The sequence below is a fragment of the Hyla sarda genome, chromosome 4 (genome assembly GCF_029499605.1).
Source record: "Hyla sarda isolate aHylSar1 chromosome 4, aHylSar1.hap1, whole genome shotgun sequence".
Taxonomy (NCBI): domain Eukaryota; kingdom Metazoa; phylum Chordata; class Amphibia; order Anura; family Hylidae; genus Hyla; species Hyla sarda.
The window spans coordinates 164,462,949-164,480,221 of NC_079192.1; positions in this window are offsets into that span (position 1 = coordinate 164,462,949).

A 17,273-nucleotide genomic window follows, 5' to 3' on the forward strand; every position below is an offset into this window, starting at 1 on the left:
GAGGTACCAGGCAGAAGATCAATATGGCAGTCGTAAGGACAATGTGGCGGCAGAGACTTGGCCTGCTTCTTGAAGAAGTCATCAGAAAAATCTTGGTAAGGGTGGCAGGCCAGGTAAAGGAGGAAGACAAGTAACAACTTTAAGCTGAACTGGCTGGAGGCAAAGATTTTGACAGGATTGTCCCCAGCGAAAAATTTCTTCAGTTCTCCAATCCAGTTGCGGAGAATGGTGTCGCAGCCAAGGAAGACCAAGAAGAATCTCAGAAGTACAGTGTGGCAGTACATAGAATTAAATAGAAACATAGAATGTGTCGGCACATAAGAACCATTTGGCCCATCTAGTCTGCCCAATAATCTGAATACTATGAATAGTCCCTGGCCCTATCTTATATGAAGGATAGCCTTATGCTTATCCCATGCATGTTTAAACTCCTTCACTGTATTTGCAGCGACCACTTCTGCAGGAAAGCTATTCCATGCATCCACAACTCTCTCAGTAAAGTAATACTTCCTGATATTCCTTTTAAACCTTTGCCCCTCTAATTTAAAACTATGTCTTCTTGTGGTAGTTTTTCTGCTTTTAAATATGCTCTCCTCCTTTACCGTGTTGATTCCCTTTATGTATTTAAAAGTCTCTATCATATCCCCTCTGTCTCTTCTTTCTTCCAAGCTATACATGTTAAGGTCCTTTAACCTTTCCTGGTAAGTTTTATCCTGCAATCCATGTACTAGTTTAGTAGCTCTTCTTTGAACTCTCTCTAGAGTATCTATATCCTTTTGGAGATATGGCCTCCAGTACTGCGCACAATACTCCAAATGAGGTCTCACCAGTGTTCTGTACAGTGGCATGAGCACGTCTCTCTTTCTACTGCTTATACCTCTCCCTATACATCCAAGCATTCTGCTAGCGTTTCCTGCTGCTCTATTACATTGTCTTCCTACCTGTAAGTCTTCTGAAATAATTACTCCTAAATCCCTCTCCTCAGATACTGAGGTCAGGGCTGTGTCAAATAATCTATATTCTGCCTGAGGGTTTTTACGCCCCAGGTGCATTATCTTGCACTTATCCACATTAAATTTCAGTTGCCAGAGTTCTGACCATTCTTTTAGTTTGCCTAAATCCTTTTCCATTTGGCGTATACCTCCAGGAACCTCAACCCTGTTACATATCTTTGTGTCATCAGCAAAAAAACATACCTTACCATCGAAACCTTCTGTATTATCACTAATGAAAATATTAAACAATATTGGTCCCAGTACAGATCCCTGAGGTATCCCACTGGTGACAAGACCGTGCTCTGAATTTTCTCCATTGACTACAACCCTCTGTTGTCTGTTACTCAGCCACTGCCTAATCCACTCAACAATATTGGAGTCCAAGCTCAATGACTGTAGTTTATTGATAAGTCTTCTATGTGAGACATGTCCCTCTGCCATCTATTATTTTAGTCACCCAGTCAAAAAAATCAAGAAGATTTGTTTGACATGATCTCCCTGAAGTAAACCCATGTTGTTTTTCATCTTGCAATCCATGGGATTTTAGATGTTCCACAATCCTATCCTTTAGTAGGGTTTCCATTAATTTCCCCACTATTGATTTATTGACTTACTGGCCTATAGTTGCTTGATTCCTCCCTACTACCTTTCTTGTGAATGGGCACAACATTTGCTAATTTCCAATCTTCCGGGATGGCTCCTGTTACCATTGATTGGTTAAATAAATCTGTTAACGGTTTTGCTCTCTCACCACTAAACTCTTAATAATTTTGGGCGTATCCCATCAGGCCCCTGTGATTTATTTGTCTTCACTTTAGAAAGCAAACGTAGAACCTCTTCCTCTGTAAAGACACATTCATCAAACAATTCCTTAGTTTTTCTCTCTAATGGAGGTCCTTTTCCTTCTTTTTCTTCTGTAAAAACTGAACAGAAGTATTCATTAAGGCAGTCGGCTAGCCCCTTATTCTCTTCTACATACCTTCCTTCCTTTGTCTTTAATTTAGTTATTCCTTGTTTTAATTTCCTTTTTTCATTTATATATCTGAAGAATGTTTTATCCCTTTTTTCACAGACTGAGCTAGTTTTTCTTCTGCCTGTGCTTTAGAAGTTCTTATAACTTGCTTGGTCTCTTTCTGCCTAGTCTTGTAGATTTCCCTATCTTCATTGCTCTGAGTTGTTTTATAATTACTAAATGCAAGTTTTTTGTTTTTTATGATTTTGGCCACTTCTGCTGAGTACCACAGTGGTCTCTTCCTTTTTCTGCTTTTACTGACAAGTCTAGTGCAATTTTCTGTTGCCTTCAATAAAGCGTCTTTTAAGTAGTCCCATTTCTCCTGAACTCCATGTAATTTGTTCGGGTCTGATAGGGACTCATTTATGACTAATCTCATTTTTCAAAAGTCTGTTTTTCTAAAATCTAAAACTTTAGTTTTTATGTGGTGTGACTGCTTCACTGTTCTCATATTAAACCACACTGATTGGTGATCACTAGATCCCAAGCTTTTGCCAACAATAACATTATATACCAAATCCCCATTTGTGAACACCATATCCAAAATGGCCTCCTTACGCGTAGGCTCCTCAACCACTTGTTGTAGAGATAATCCCAGTAGGGAATTTAGAATATCTGTACTCCTGGCAGAACTAGCTATTTTGGTTTTCCAGTTTATATCCGGAAGATTGAAGTCTCCCATAATGATAACTTCTCCTTTCATTGTCATTTTAGATATTTCTTCAACTAGTAGATCACCTACTTCTTTAACTTGGCAAGGTGGTCTGTATATCACACCTACACAAGTTACTGCATGATTACCAAACTGCAACATAACCCAAACTGACTCTGTGGTTGCCTCACTAACTTGTATTAGGTTAGATTTTATGCTATCTTTCACATATAGGGCCACTCCTCCTCCTTTCTTGCCTTCCCTGTCTCTTCTGTAAAAAGAGTACCCTGGTATGGCTATGTCCCAGTCATTCCTTTCATTAAACCATGTCTCAGTAACAGCCACTAAATCTACATTCTCAGATGCCATTATTGACCCAAGTTCATTGATTTTATTACCTAGACTGCGGGCATTTGTAGACAGGACTCAGAGCTTGTCATTTCTTAACCTCTGGGCTACTGACATGTTCTGGCATTGTTTTGAGGGGCAATTGGACTCATATCTTTTCTTTATACAATACTCCCACTTGCATGACAAGAGATTCGGTACGGAAGTGAACCATACAATCCAGATTTTGTCCATTAACAGAGGAAATGAACAAGGGCTTGGAAAGTCGGATGACAGGAAGATGATACTTGTGGACCAAAGAAGCATCAATAGAGTCACCTGTGGATCAAGAATTCAAAAATGGTGTAGCACTGAAGGAAGGCTTGGCTGAAGCGGAGACTTGTACAGAAATAGTTAAACAAGGAGAGGTAGTATTCACACCCAGGGACGCCTCTCTCACATACCCTAGGTGCGAGCTTTTCCCGGACACCGTGGACTTACTGTACAGTCCTTGAGGAAGTTCTTCAGGCTAGCACAATACAAGCACAAATTCTCACTGTGTCATCTTGACCTCTTCTGTTGCGTAAGATGACAACGATCCACTGGCATAGCCTCTTCAGCAAGAGGCGCAGGAAACTGTAGAGGTGGACGTTGAAACACAGGTGACAGGCGAGGATATCTCCGTGTTCAGACAGGTTCCCTCTCTTAGTGCAGTTTTTCCTGCCTCTCAGAAAAATGCACATCAATACGTGTAGCCAAGTGAATACGTTCAGTCAAAGAAGATGGAGGATCACATGCTGTGAGAATATCTTTAATCCTGCTTGACAATCCTTTTTTGAATATGGCAAACAAGGCCTCATCGTTCCATCCGTTCTGAGCCTAGAGTGTGGAATTGAACCGCGTAGTCACCAAGGGAAGAATTCCCTTGACAGAGATTCAGCAAAGTCATCTCAGCTGAGGTGGCACGTGCAGGTTGCTCAAAGATACTGTGAAATTCTGCCAAGAAAGCCGATAAGTTGGAGGATACCGGGTCACCGCAGTCCCAAAGGGGTGTAGCCCAGGCCATGGCTTTTCTGGACAGTAGGCTAATAAGAGGCCACCTTCGCATGTTCCACACTGTTTTGCACTGTGTAACGAAGCCTCTGCATAACTTGGAATCACCATCATACTTAGAAGGGAAAGGCAGACATAGCTGGGAGCCAGGAACTGGAACTGGTGGAGGGAGTGGGACAGATTGCGGTTGCTGCTGCTGTTGTTGCTGCATGGTCAATAGCTGTTGCATCATAGCAGATAGTTGGGTAAGTTGCTGTCCCTGTCGAGCCAACTGCTGAGATTGACGTACCACAACAGAGGGAAAATCTGCGACTTCAGGCAGGGGTACCTCAGTGGGATGCATGGCCAGATATGACTATAACACTCACGTTTCAGTAGACAGGAACATTGGTGGATGTGGATCCACTGGACCTGTGAGGCAGATGACACGAACCGTACCAGGGAGCAGAGTCTAAGGTACCGCTGGTTTTGACCAGAGCCTGTCGCAAAGTGGGATGGACTTGCTGCGGCAGGCGGCACCCAGTTCGCTACCCCTGGCACGACTCGACCACACAGGTGGCTGAGGAGTTCAAAGCATAAGTAGGATATGGCAACTTGTGGTCAGGATAGCAGAAGGTCAGGGCAGATGGCACAGTAGCGTAGTCAGGAACGCAGCAAGTGGTCAGTAGGCAGGCGGCAAAGGAGAAAGGTCACGGAGCAAAGGGTATGATACACGGCAAAGCAATACACAGCAATGTTTTCTCTCAGGCAATAGGGCAACAGAGAGTAGTGGGGCCATGTGCTCACGGCTGGCGTGTGTGGCCAGAGCGGGAGGCATAATAACTATATAATAAGCTGTACAGATCATTTTCCAGCAGTGCCTCCCTTCTCATCACAGACAGGCAGCATGTCCTCTCCAATACTAGTGAATAGGGCCATATCTCTAAATACTATTAGAAACAGCTCAGGTAAGATGGCTGCCTGCACAATCATGTACAAAAAAATTAAAATAAAAAAGTTAACAATCTGAAAATGATAACTACTTTAATAGATTTAAAAAAATTATAATAATAACCCACTGTTCTGCCTTTAGGTTTCTTCCTACAAAGGGGATGAGAGATTTTGAAATGCTTGCCCTGGGTATCAATAGAACTTGCCACGTCTTTGCAGCAACTACTGTACACTGGGTGCCGCACAGTATAACGTCAGACCTATGAATACATTAGGTAATTGTTTATTGTGTCCACTTCACCATATGTACAATTATAATGAAATATTACTGCTACCAGTCTCTTCTGGTACAAGCTGTCCAATCACAATGGGACTCAGAACAGTTTAATACAGTATATTGCGTAAAATAGATGGATAAGAAGATATGATAACTTGCCAAATAAAACAGCAAACACAGGACTGTTGACTATGGCACAGGTGACTAAACATTTCCTTAACAAATCAATGATCTGGATAGGAGCTTCAAAGTGACACAGGATTAACCTTGATGCTGACCGGGATGAACGGAGCAGGAATCGCCGTACTTCAAATTTTGAAGTACTGTGACTCCTGCTCCGTTCTTCCCAGGCAGTGCCAAGGTTAATCCTGTGTCGCTTTGAAGCTCTTATCCAGATCATATCTACTTATGAGGAAGGCTGCAGATGGGCCATCGGGCTATTACATATGTTATCCATTGTTGTGTATGCAGGTACACAACTTGTAGCAGTAAGCGGCTACTTACCGCTCCCCCAACCCTGGTTCACTTCTCCACTATGGAGCGCTTTGCTTTTTTCTATTAACAAATAAATTACATTAAAAGAAAATGCACCATGATTTCCCAAGAGAAATACGATCTGCTTGTGTAATCTAAGGAGGCGTAGACAAATCCTGTAAGATCTAATCTGATAGCTACGCTACAGCAATGCTATTTTGAGATGGGTTTACAAATGTGATCTGATAAATGTATCTTTAAAATCTAGAATAAATAAAGTTGTTTTCACAACAGTCTATAATCTGCAATTTGTATGGTGGTTAAACAGATACACACTTTAAAGAAGTTATGTGCGGCATGGATAGGAGATAAGTGTCTGATCGCTGGAGGTCTGACCACTGGGACCCCCGCAATCTCCTGCACAGCGCCCCGGCTCTCTGCAGGAAAGGAGCTATGTCTGCCATGGCCAGAAGCACCCTCCCCTCCATATATCTATATAGGAGCAGCGGCGATGCAGATACATGAAGGGGGTGTGTTGTCCCTCACTTTGTGCAGGGAGATCGCGAAGGGTCCCAGCAGTTAGACCCCCCGCGATCAGACACTTATCCCCTATCCTTTGGGTACTGGATAAGTTGTCCTGCAGCACATAACTCCTTTAAATACAATTTCAGTACATGACTAAAGCAAACCAAAACTATTTAATTGTAAAAAAAATCGGTGGCTGCAACCAATACAATGTAATTGTCTGAATTATTGACAGGAAACAGAAAAAAGCAACAAAAGCAGATTTATATCATAAATATATTTGGGAAAGGTGGCATAGGTTCTCAGGTCGCAAAGAGCTGCAAAAGATTAAATCTTGTTACTCTTATTAAATGGGTGTTGCAGGGTGTATACTAATAGAGATCTTCTCACTGCACCTTCTGTCCTGTAAACAGAAATGACGTGACCACAAGTAAAACAGTGTCAGATTCCCTGCGGCACTATATGCCACCTGTATTCACATATCACCTTTAACAAGAAGCTGTCATGTTCGGTAATTGACACATAACGTGTCAGCACAGAAGTAAAGCTAACTCTTAGGGCTCGTTCACACCGCCGTTGTGCTCTGGTAACATAAGCTCTGCCAGACGGTTAGAACAAGAAAGCCATCTACGTAGCACCTGCACAGTGATGAACAATCCCTCTTGAATTTCAAAGTCAAATTGAATACTAAACATGAGCCAATTACATTTACATTGAATTAGAATGAATGTATATGTAATGTAAGTGAGTTTGAAACAATGGAGTCGAAAGACCTTAATAAAATATGCAATTTTTTGTCTTTATATAATACCTTTTAAGTATTGTATTGCTGAATATATATTTTCTACAGTCTCATATTGATCATAGCGCTACTTAGATATTTAAATTTCTTCATATATATAAGTGAATACTGAAGGTATATATTTCATCTAAACAATTACATTGATGTGACTGACCTAAGGTGATACAAGGTGCTCAACTCCAAGTGCAGTTGTGCACCTACGTTGGAGTGGAGGACCTGCACCTATGGATCACAATGTGGTTTCACTGCTGTGGTTAATGTAAACACTGACATTAGCTAACCCTCAAAACTGATGTAAAATTGAGACATTAGCCAGTATATCCTTATATGAAGGACACACTTGAGCCTGCACACCACGACAAGGTTTCTCAAATGGTGCAGGACCTATCAGCTAACCTACCTGGCCAGATAAATAAAACCAGGAACCAAATTACGGCAGCCACAGGTCCGACTTGCAGATTGCTCCTCAGTTACCTCCAGTGTGGACTAGGCACACATACAATGGGAGGGAGTAGACAAGCTACAAGCCCACCCTGGTTGGTTCATTTATAACAGGCCTCACAGGTGAAACCCTAATGCTACCCAGCAAGATAAAAGGGTGCATTAGTATAAGCCTTAAGCAAAGACATGTCGGCTTATATTTGCATGAACGTGGTTAAAGCAGGAAACTCAACCCCAAGTGCAGTTGTGCACCTTTGCTGGGGAGGAGGTCCTGCACTTGTAAACCGTTGCTAAGGGCGATCCCCAGCAAAAATTGCATACAATGGAGGATGCCTGCAGACGGTCACAAGTACCACAGTGGCATCCTGACACCTGATAAACGTGTATGTGGATGCGTTAACCATGACTAACTTTAAACAAAGTGAATACTAAAGGTATATATAAAAAATACTAAAGTGAATACTAAAGGTATATATTTCATCTGTAGATAAAAGTCTGTGAACGTGCCTAAGGGGTATGCTCCAAAACGTAGCACCACATGCAGCAATTGCCGTGTAGGAATCGGCTCTATACCAGGGTGGGTGAACCCAAATATCTTTTGTAAACTGAGTTTTTCCCATAGTATAAAGTGCAGGAATGGGAACTCTGTACACTAAGATTCCATGAAACAACTTTAAATTCCGCCAAGAATTTCCAAGAAGAATTTTTTTTATTTAAATGGGATTTCACTGCACATTTCACACTGTGGAAATTCTGTATTCTTTTGGTGAAATTCTGTATCGAAATCTGATTAGTTCAATAGGCCTTTTTTTTTTTTTTTTACCAATCCTTATTTCCACAGTTAAATTCCAGTTAACACTGATTTCACAAGAATGCAAGTGCCATTTCTCTTGGAATAACTCATAGTGGACATTTCATAATGTGAACAGGTCCTTACACTAAACAGAAACCTCTGTGGAAATCCAATACAGCACAGTTACTTTAGCACAGCATGGAATGTTACAGCTTTTAGTGCAGATGAATAGGTATTTGGTCTCTGTAGATTAAATGTTGCTTTTGCAGCAGTTAGAACAGTTGTTAATTTAGGAGAATAATTATATGTTCCCCTTTAGGTATTGTGCTAAGGGCACAACATCAATATGTGCTTTTCAGTAAATAAAGATCTGGAAGCTGTCTGCATTCAAACCACAGTCCAATAATGGAACACATGACCACCAGTGTTGGTCCAGAAGAATTGTGTAAGAACAGATGGTAAGGTGTGCTTACCGGCAGGTGAAGATTAAAAAACTGATTCCAGAATTCATCTTTGAATCTTTACCTGCTGGTTAACACCCCTTAGCATCTGTTATTCTTTAATTCTTCCGGATCGTCTCTACAACATTTATGTTGTCTATATACAGTATCTTACTTAGGTGAGTGCACCCCTCACATTATTGTAAATATTTTCATGTGATAAAACTGAAGAAATGACACTCTGCTACAATGTAATGTAGTGAGTATGCAGCCTGTTTAACAGTGTTTAATGTTGTGTCCCCTCTAAATAACTCACACAGCCATTAATGTCTAAACCTTGGTAACAAAAGTGAGTACACCCCTAAGTGGAAATGTCCAAATTGGGCATAAATTGTTAATATTTTTTGTGTCCACCATTATTTTCCAGCACTGTATTAAGCCACTTGAGCATGGAGTTCACTTGAGTTTCACAAGTTGCCAGTGGAGTCCTCTTCCACTTCTCCATGATGGCTTCACAGAACTGGTGGATGTTAGAGACCTTGTGCTCACCCACCTTCCATTTTAGGGTTCCCTAAAGATGCTAGATGATCAACTTGGAGGTGTGTTTTGGGACATTATCATGTTGGAATACTGACCTGCGCCGAGGTAATGGATTATGATCAGCTTCAGTATGTCACAGTACGTGTTGGCATTCATGGTTTGCATAATGAACTGTAGCTCCCCAGTGCCAGCAGTCCCACCTCCATGCTTGGCTGTGGACAAGACTGACATGTCTTTGTACTCCTGAACCATGGTCCCAGTAATCCATGTCTTTAGTCTGCTTGTCTATGGCAAACTGTTTGCCGTTTTTATTGTGCATCATCATTAGAAGAGGCTTCCTTTTGGGAAAACAGCCATACAGACCAATTTGATGTAGGTGCCATGTTGAACTTCCAGTGACCAGTATTAGAGAGTATGAGAGCAATAACACCAAATTTATGACATCTGCTCCCCATTCACACCCAAGACCTTGGGGAGGGAAAATGGCTAATTGGGCCCAATGTGGACATTTCTACTTAGAGGTGTACTGACTTTTATTGCCAAGGTTTAGATATTTATGGCTACGTGTTGAGTTATTTTTGGAGGACTGCATCATTAGAGGGAACCTGTCATTAGATTTTACGATATATAACACATGGCAACATGTTATATATGGTAAAATCTTCTTGCCTGCCCTCCCCCGTAGACATTCCTGCCTACAGAGATGGTAAGAATATACAGCTTAAAAGTGTCCCCTGCCGGCCCTGTAAGTAGTCCCCTGGGTGGGGAACTATACTCACCTAATCTGCTGCTCAAGCTGTAATCACACCCCCTCAGCATGATTGACATCCCATGTTCACTACTCTGCTCCATAAGCAGATGAAGCAGAGCGATGACGTGGGCCGTACCCGGACTGTCAATCACACTGAGGGGCATGATTACAACTGGAGCAGCAGGGATTGTTATGTATCGGTCCCCGCCCAGAGGACTACTTAGGGGAAACCGATTGCTTCATCTCTGATTACTGTGGCTTCAAATACTGGCCTATATGAAAAAAAAGTATGCATATATGTGGGAGGAGGGCACCCTTCTATAGTTTGTGTAAGGCAGCAGAATGACTGATAGCTGTGGCATCTGCAACATACAGCACTCAGTAGCAACCAGTCCATGTAATTAATTGATGTGGTTACAGTTAAATGCTATTGTATTGTGGTTTCTTATATTAAAGTTACTTCTCTATCAACAAGTAACAATAAGCATCTGACCATGTTAGGTAATAACAAATTACTGAATATTATATAATGCCAAGACTGATCAAGTCTTAAAATTAGGCTGTTCTTTTTCACTAGTTGGTGGTGCCCTGCTGCTTTTAATGTAAAAAAAAAGGAAAAGTTTAATGAGGTACAACATGCATTGCTGTATCCCATGTAAGCCATGTTGGGTCAGTCTTCACGCATTGTAATAAAAATGAGTAATAAAACATCGGATAATTTGACACAAAATACAACAGTCAATAATAATAAAATGTTTTCCAGCATGTGGCACCTATGGGGATGGTGAGTAGAGATGAGCAATTTTTTGAAAAATTCGATTTGGTCGGAATTTATTTGTGGCGAATCGCTATTAAAAATGGCTATTTCTGCTCTATTGAAAACCTCAATAGGGGTATAGAACACTTTGACTTGCTGTAACATGCATATGGTGTGTGCTGGGTTAGTGAAATAATAATGTTACTCAGTATGACATGTAGATCAGAGGTGTCGAATTAGAATCACTGTCGCAGAGCGGCACAATAACAGAGCCTGGAGGTGGCATCAGTATAAGGAGACCATATAGTGGCTGAATGACACAGCCTGGAGTTGGCGGCGGCATTTAGTGGCTGAATGACACAGCCTGGAGTTTGCAGCAGCATGAGGAGAACATATAGTGGCTGAATGAGGAGAACATATAGTGGCTGAATGACAAAGCGTGGCGATGGTGGCAGCATGAGGAGACCATATAATGGCTTAATGACACAGCCTGGAGTTGGCAGCAGCATATAGTGCCTGGAGGTGGCGGAAGCATGAGGAGACCATATAGTGGCTGAATGACACAGCCTTGAGTTTGCGACAGCATGAAGAGACCATATATACGGCTTAATGACACAGCCTGGAGGTGGCGGAAGCATGATGAGACCATATAGTGGCTGAATAACACAGCGTGGAGGTGGCAGCAGCATGAGGAGAACATATAGTGGCTGAGGAACATAGCGTGGAGGTGGAGGCAGCATGAGGAGACCATATAATGGCTGAATGACACAGTTTGGAGGTGGCGGCAGCAGGAGGAGACCACATAGCAGCTGAATGACACAGCCTGGAGTTGGCGGCAGCATGAGGAGACCATATAGTGGCTTAATGACACAGCCTGGAGGTGGCGGAAGCATGAGGAGACCATATAGTGGCTGAATGACACAGCCGGAAGTTTGCAGCAGCATGAGGAGAACATATAGTGGCTGAATGACACAGCGTGGAGGTGGCAGCAGCATGAGGACAACATATAGTGGCTGAATGACACAGCGTGGAGGTGGCGGCAGCATGAGGAGAACATATAGTGGCTGAGGAACATAGCGTGGAGGTGGCGGCAGCATGAGGAGACCATATAGTGGCTGAATGACACAGCCTGGAGGTGCCGGAAGCATGAGGAGACCATATAGTGGCTGAATTACACAGTGTGGAGGTGGCGAGAGCATGAGGAGAACATAAAGTGGCTGAATGACACAGCGTGGAGGTGGCGACAACATAAGGAGACCATATAGTGGCTGAATGACACAGCCTGGATGTGGCGGAAGCATGAGGAGACCATATATTGACAGAATGACACAACGTGGAAGTGGCGGAAGCATGAGGAGACAATGTAGTGGCTGAATGACACAATGTGGAAGTGGTGGCAGCATGAGGAGACCATATATTGACAGAATGACACAACGTGGAAGTGGCGGAAGCATGAGGAGACCATTTAGTGGCTGAATGACACAGCCTGGAGTTTGCAGCAGCATAAGGAGAACATATAGTGGCGGAATGACACAGCATGGAGGTGGTGGCAGCATGAATAGAACATATAGTGGCTGAATGACACAGCGTGGAGGTGGCGGCAGCATGAGGAGACTATATAGTGCCTGAATGACACAGCGTGGAGTTTGTGGCAGCATGAGGAGACCAAATAGTGGCTGAATGACATAGCCTGGAGGTGGCGCAAGCATGAGGAGACCATATAGCCTCAATAAGGGTGTAGAACACTTTACCTTGTCCTAACACGCATAAATAGTGTGCTGTGTTAGTTAAATAATACTGTTATTCAGTATGACATGCAGATTATAGGCATCGCTATTAGAATCACAGCCGCAGAGCATCTGGATGTGGCAGCATGGAGAATATATTGTTTCAAAATTGAAGAGAAAAAAAAATGTATGTCATTTTAATTTTATTTGAATATTTATGTAAATATTTTGAGTACCCATTCTGGTGAGCATTGAGCTGGCGGTCTTCCGCCAGGCAAGGTGCCACCTGTTCCAACCCCTGCCTCTCAGCGCCCCCCTGACTGTGAAAGTGCGCTAATCAGTTATGGTTCATTGTTATCTCTCCAAGCTGTTTCATTGGATTCTTGTGGTAATTCCACAGGTAATATAATTTTTTTAAATTTAAGATTTATATTAGATTCCCAAGTTTAATGTCCAGGCATTTACTTTGAACTAATACTGTATGACCAGAAAACCCAATCTAACAAGGAGTCACATGGCGGCACAATGACAGAGGCTAGAGTTGGCAGCAGCTCGATGAGACCATAGGGCCTCAAAATAGAAAAGATTAAAGATATTTTGTAAATTTTAAATTGAAGATTTTAGATACATGAACATTTTTAAAGTTTAATCTAAGGTGCCAAAAGCATAAGGAGACAATATGGTGGCACAATGACACAGCCTGTAGGTGGCAGCAGCATGAGGAGACCATAGGGCCTCACAATTCCAAAGATTAAAACATACATGTTCAAATTTGAATTGAAGATTTTTGGTAGCTAGTGCTACCATAAAAATTTTTTAGGTAATATCCCAGCAGCATGATGAGACCATAGGGCCTCACAATCCCTAAGATTAAAAGTTCCTTTTTTCAAATTTGAATTGAAGATTTTTGGTAGCTAGTGCTGCCATAATTTTTTTTAGGTAATGTCCCAGCAACATGATGAGACCATAGGGCCTCACAATCCCTAAGATTAAAAGATACATTTTCAAATTTGAATTGAAGATTTTTGATACCAAGTGCTACCAGACAATTTTTTAGGTATTGTCCCAGCAGCATGATGAGACCATAGGGCCTCACAATCCCTAAGATTAAAAGATGCATTTTCAAATTTTTATTTGAGATTTATGGTAGCTAGTGCTACCATACATTTTTTTTAGGTAATGTCCCAGCAGCATGAGGAGACAATATAGTAGCTAAATAACACAGCGTGGAGGTGCCAGCCGCATGAGGAGACATATAGTGCCTGAATGACACAGCGTGGAGGTAGCGGCAGCATGAGGAGACCATATATTGCCTGAATGACACAGTGTGGAGTTGGCGGCAGCAGGAGGAGAAGATATGGTGGCAGAATGAGACAGCCTGGAGGTGGCATAAGCATGAGAACATATGGTGGCAGAATGAGACAGCATGGAGGTGGCAGCAGCATCAGGAGTCCTGAAAGTGACTCGGTGACAGAGTGGTGCAGTGGGTGGCAATACCAGCACCCGGTGACGAAGGTGGGTGAAAAAACGAGAACTTGGTATGAGATGTGTGGCATCAGGCGGGTGGCAGGATCAGAATAGTAGCTGAGGCAGATAGGCAGAAGTAAACTGTCTCTTTTGTAAAAGTGTTAGTGTGCACAAGTAAGTATTAAGGATATGCATCATGTAAAACTTAACTTTTAGTAAAACAAAAATAGAGAAAACAAACACAGCCGCAAATCCACAATTTGTATTTTGATCTACTTGCTTCTCAGCATAAATTCAAACACTAACATGTTGTTAGTATACATTTTGATCAAAAAGTACAAGCCCACTCACCACGTCAAGGTAGAGTGGGTCCCTAACCCAACATTGGCGTAGCGCTGGGCAGCGGCCACCACCACTGCAACACCATGCCCACAGGGGGCTCTGGGCCACACCGCCCCACAGACAAAGCATCACAGTAGCAATGACCGCCGCAGTGCAAACACACCAATGTGAATACCTACCAAGTGCTCCCTGCCAGAGGGCTGGGAAAATGCTAGGAGGAAACCATTATGCAGTCAACTGCTAATTAAAAACGCCTGGCCCAAATGGGTGGAGTAGAATGCTGGCTATGAAAGAGGGGACAGACTACAATTGTAAAACAAAAATAGAGAAAAAGAAACACAGCCTCGATGTGACAAGTGGGCTTATACTTTGTTTCTCTATTTGTGTGGTACATTTGTAGTCTGTCTCTTGTATTGTCCCTGATCGTAGTTACATCTCCACACGTCAGCACTGCCGTGCACTTTGATACACACCGACAGGCTCAAGGACTGGCCCACCTTCTGTTCCACAAAATTGTGCAGGGCTGGTACTGCCTTCTTTGCAAAGAAATGACGGCTTGGGACTGTCTACCTTGGCTCGGCACAAGCCATCAGTTCTCTGAAAGGTGCAGAGTCCACCACTTGAAAAGGGAGCGACAGCAGCACCAGCAACTTGGACAGGAGCACATTCAGCTTCTGCGCCGTTGGATGAGTGGGCGCATACTGTTGTCTCTTGGACATGGCTTTGCTGATGGATTGCTGGCGGAATGACTGACTCAAAGTAGGAGGAGCAGGAGCATCTGGAGCGACAGAAGATGGGTATGAAACACAGCTCCCTTCGGCTGAGGTGGTGGAGCCTTGGCTGGCTGAAACATGGAGCGGCGTGCCACTGGGTGATGCAGCAGGCTGGACGCTGCATATGTTGACGCAGGGCCGTGGTGCCAAAATTGGGACCCTGGCCATGCTTCACCTTCTGCCGACATCTTGCATCTGGCCAGGTTAACATCCTCCACATCCTGGAACTTCTCTGCCTGGCATAGTTAGTTTGTATATGAGGGGAGTACAATACGCTCCACTACGCTCAAAACAGTATTTGTCTACAACACTAGCAGGTGTGTCCTTTTGGCTGGCCTTTTTCAGTATCTAGGCCCTTAAGACTTTAATAGGAACAAAATGATACATCACTTAGATGTATATATGTGGTATGCACTTATGAGGGGAGGAAAATGCGCTCCAGCACGCTTAAAACAGTATTTGTCTACAACACCAGCCGGTGAGTACTTTTGGCTGGCATTTCACAGTATCTAGGCCCTTAAGACTTTAACAGGAACAAAGTGGTACACCACTTAGATGTGAGCACAAGTTACACTTAATAGAGGACAATACGCTTTTAGTGCTGTTATCACCCTAATTGGCTGGCTACTATTGGCTTTTCAGTTATTGTACACACCAGTGTACTACACCCAAAATTGCACTTTCTCTCTCAATCTCGCTCCCTTTCTAATTCCCTATCAGTGCTTCTAGGCTGGATTTGGGCTTGAGGGGAATCGCTGCTGTAAAATAGCTTTTCTGTGCAACACACTGCTGTCTGTCCCTCTCTCTGTAATAGAACGCTGATGTGACTGGCCGCAAGATGGCTGCCGATTATATAGGGCTGTGACATAGGGGTGGCTGGCTGCTTATAGGCTGCATGCTGAATGTGATTCAGGGTCATCCCACCAACCTTTGCTCCCACCTTCCCACGATTCCTTGCCCCATGTCCTCACATGTGGATCCGCCCATTTTAGATACCTGGACCACACTAAATGGAGTTTAATGAAGCGATTTGCGCAATTGAATTAGGCAATATTCACATTCTTTGCAAATCAAATTTTTCCTGAAATTCGTAAAGAATTCGGATTCATCAGATTCGATTCGCTTATCCCTAGATAGTTACTATGGTGACTGTACAGCTAAGAATACCACTGTATGTGCAGGGAGGGAGAAAGAAGTACGGCTGTTAGGTCTATGTATATGTGTGATCATGCGTTTGCAGCAGAGCTGAGTTTGTGATTGTGTATATGCAGCAGAACTGAGTGGGTGATTCCGTATATCCAACAGAGCTGAGTGTGTGTGATTGTGTATATGCAGCAGAGCTGAGTGTGTGGCTATGTGTATGCAGCAGAGCTGAGTGTGTGATTGTGTGTATGCAGAAGAGCTGAGTGTGTGATCATGTGTATGCAGCAGAGCTGAGTGTGTGATTGTGTGTATGCAGCAGAGCTGAGTGTATGACTATGTGTATGCAGCAGAGCTGAGTGTGTGAATGTGTGTATGCAGCAGTGCTGAGTGTATGATCATGTGTATGCAGCAGAGCTGAGTGTGTGATTGTGTGTGTGCAGCAGAGCTGAGTGTGCGATTGTGTGTATGCAGCAGAGCTGAGTGTGTGATCATGTGTATGCAGCAGAGCTGAGTTTGTGATTGTGTGTGTGCAGCAGAGCTGAGTGTGTGAATTTGTGAATGCAGCAGAACTGAGTGTGTGATTACCTATCCCCGGTAATTATAAAACCGGGGATGGGGGAGGCAATGCGGCGGCGGCCTCGGGGAAGGGGAGGCGGGGCATTATCAGCATATCGGCAATGTAATTGCTGATACTGATAATGTAAAAAATCGTGATTATCGGCAGATAATATCGGCCAAACCGATAATCGGTCAATCCCTACTACATGTACATGATCACAAAGTCAGCTCTAGTACTTTAATGAAGAGGGGTTGAATAGTAAAGTAGCAATCTTTGCAGATGATACTAAACTCTGTAAGCAGTAAACACTATAGAGGAATGTGCGCTGTTACAAATGGATCTGGATAGGTTGGAGGTTTGGGCTGGGAAGTGACAGATGAAGTTCAACACTGATAAATGTAAGGTAATGCACATGGGGAGGAAAAATCAGTGCTGGGATTATGTATTAAGTGGGAGAACATTTGGGACGATTGACAGGGAAAAGGACTTAGGG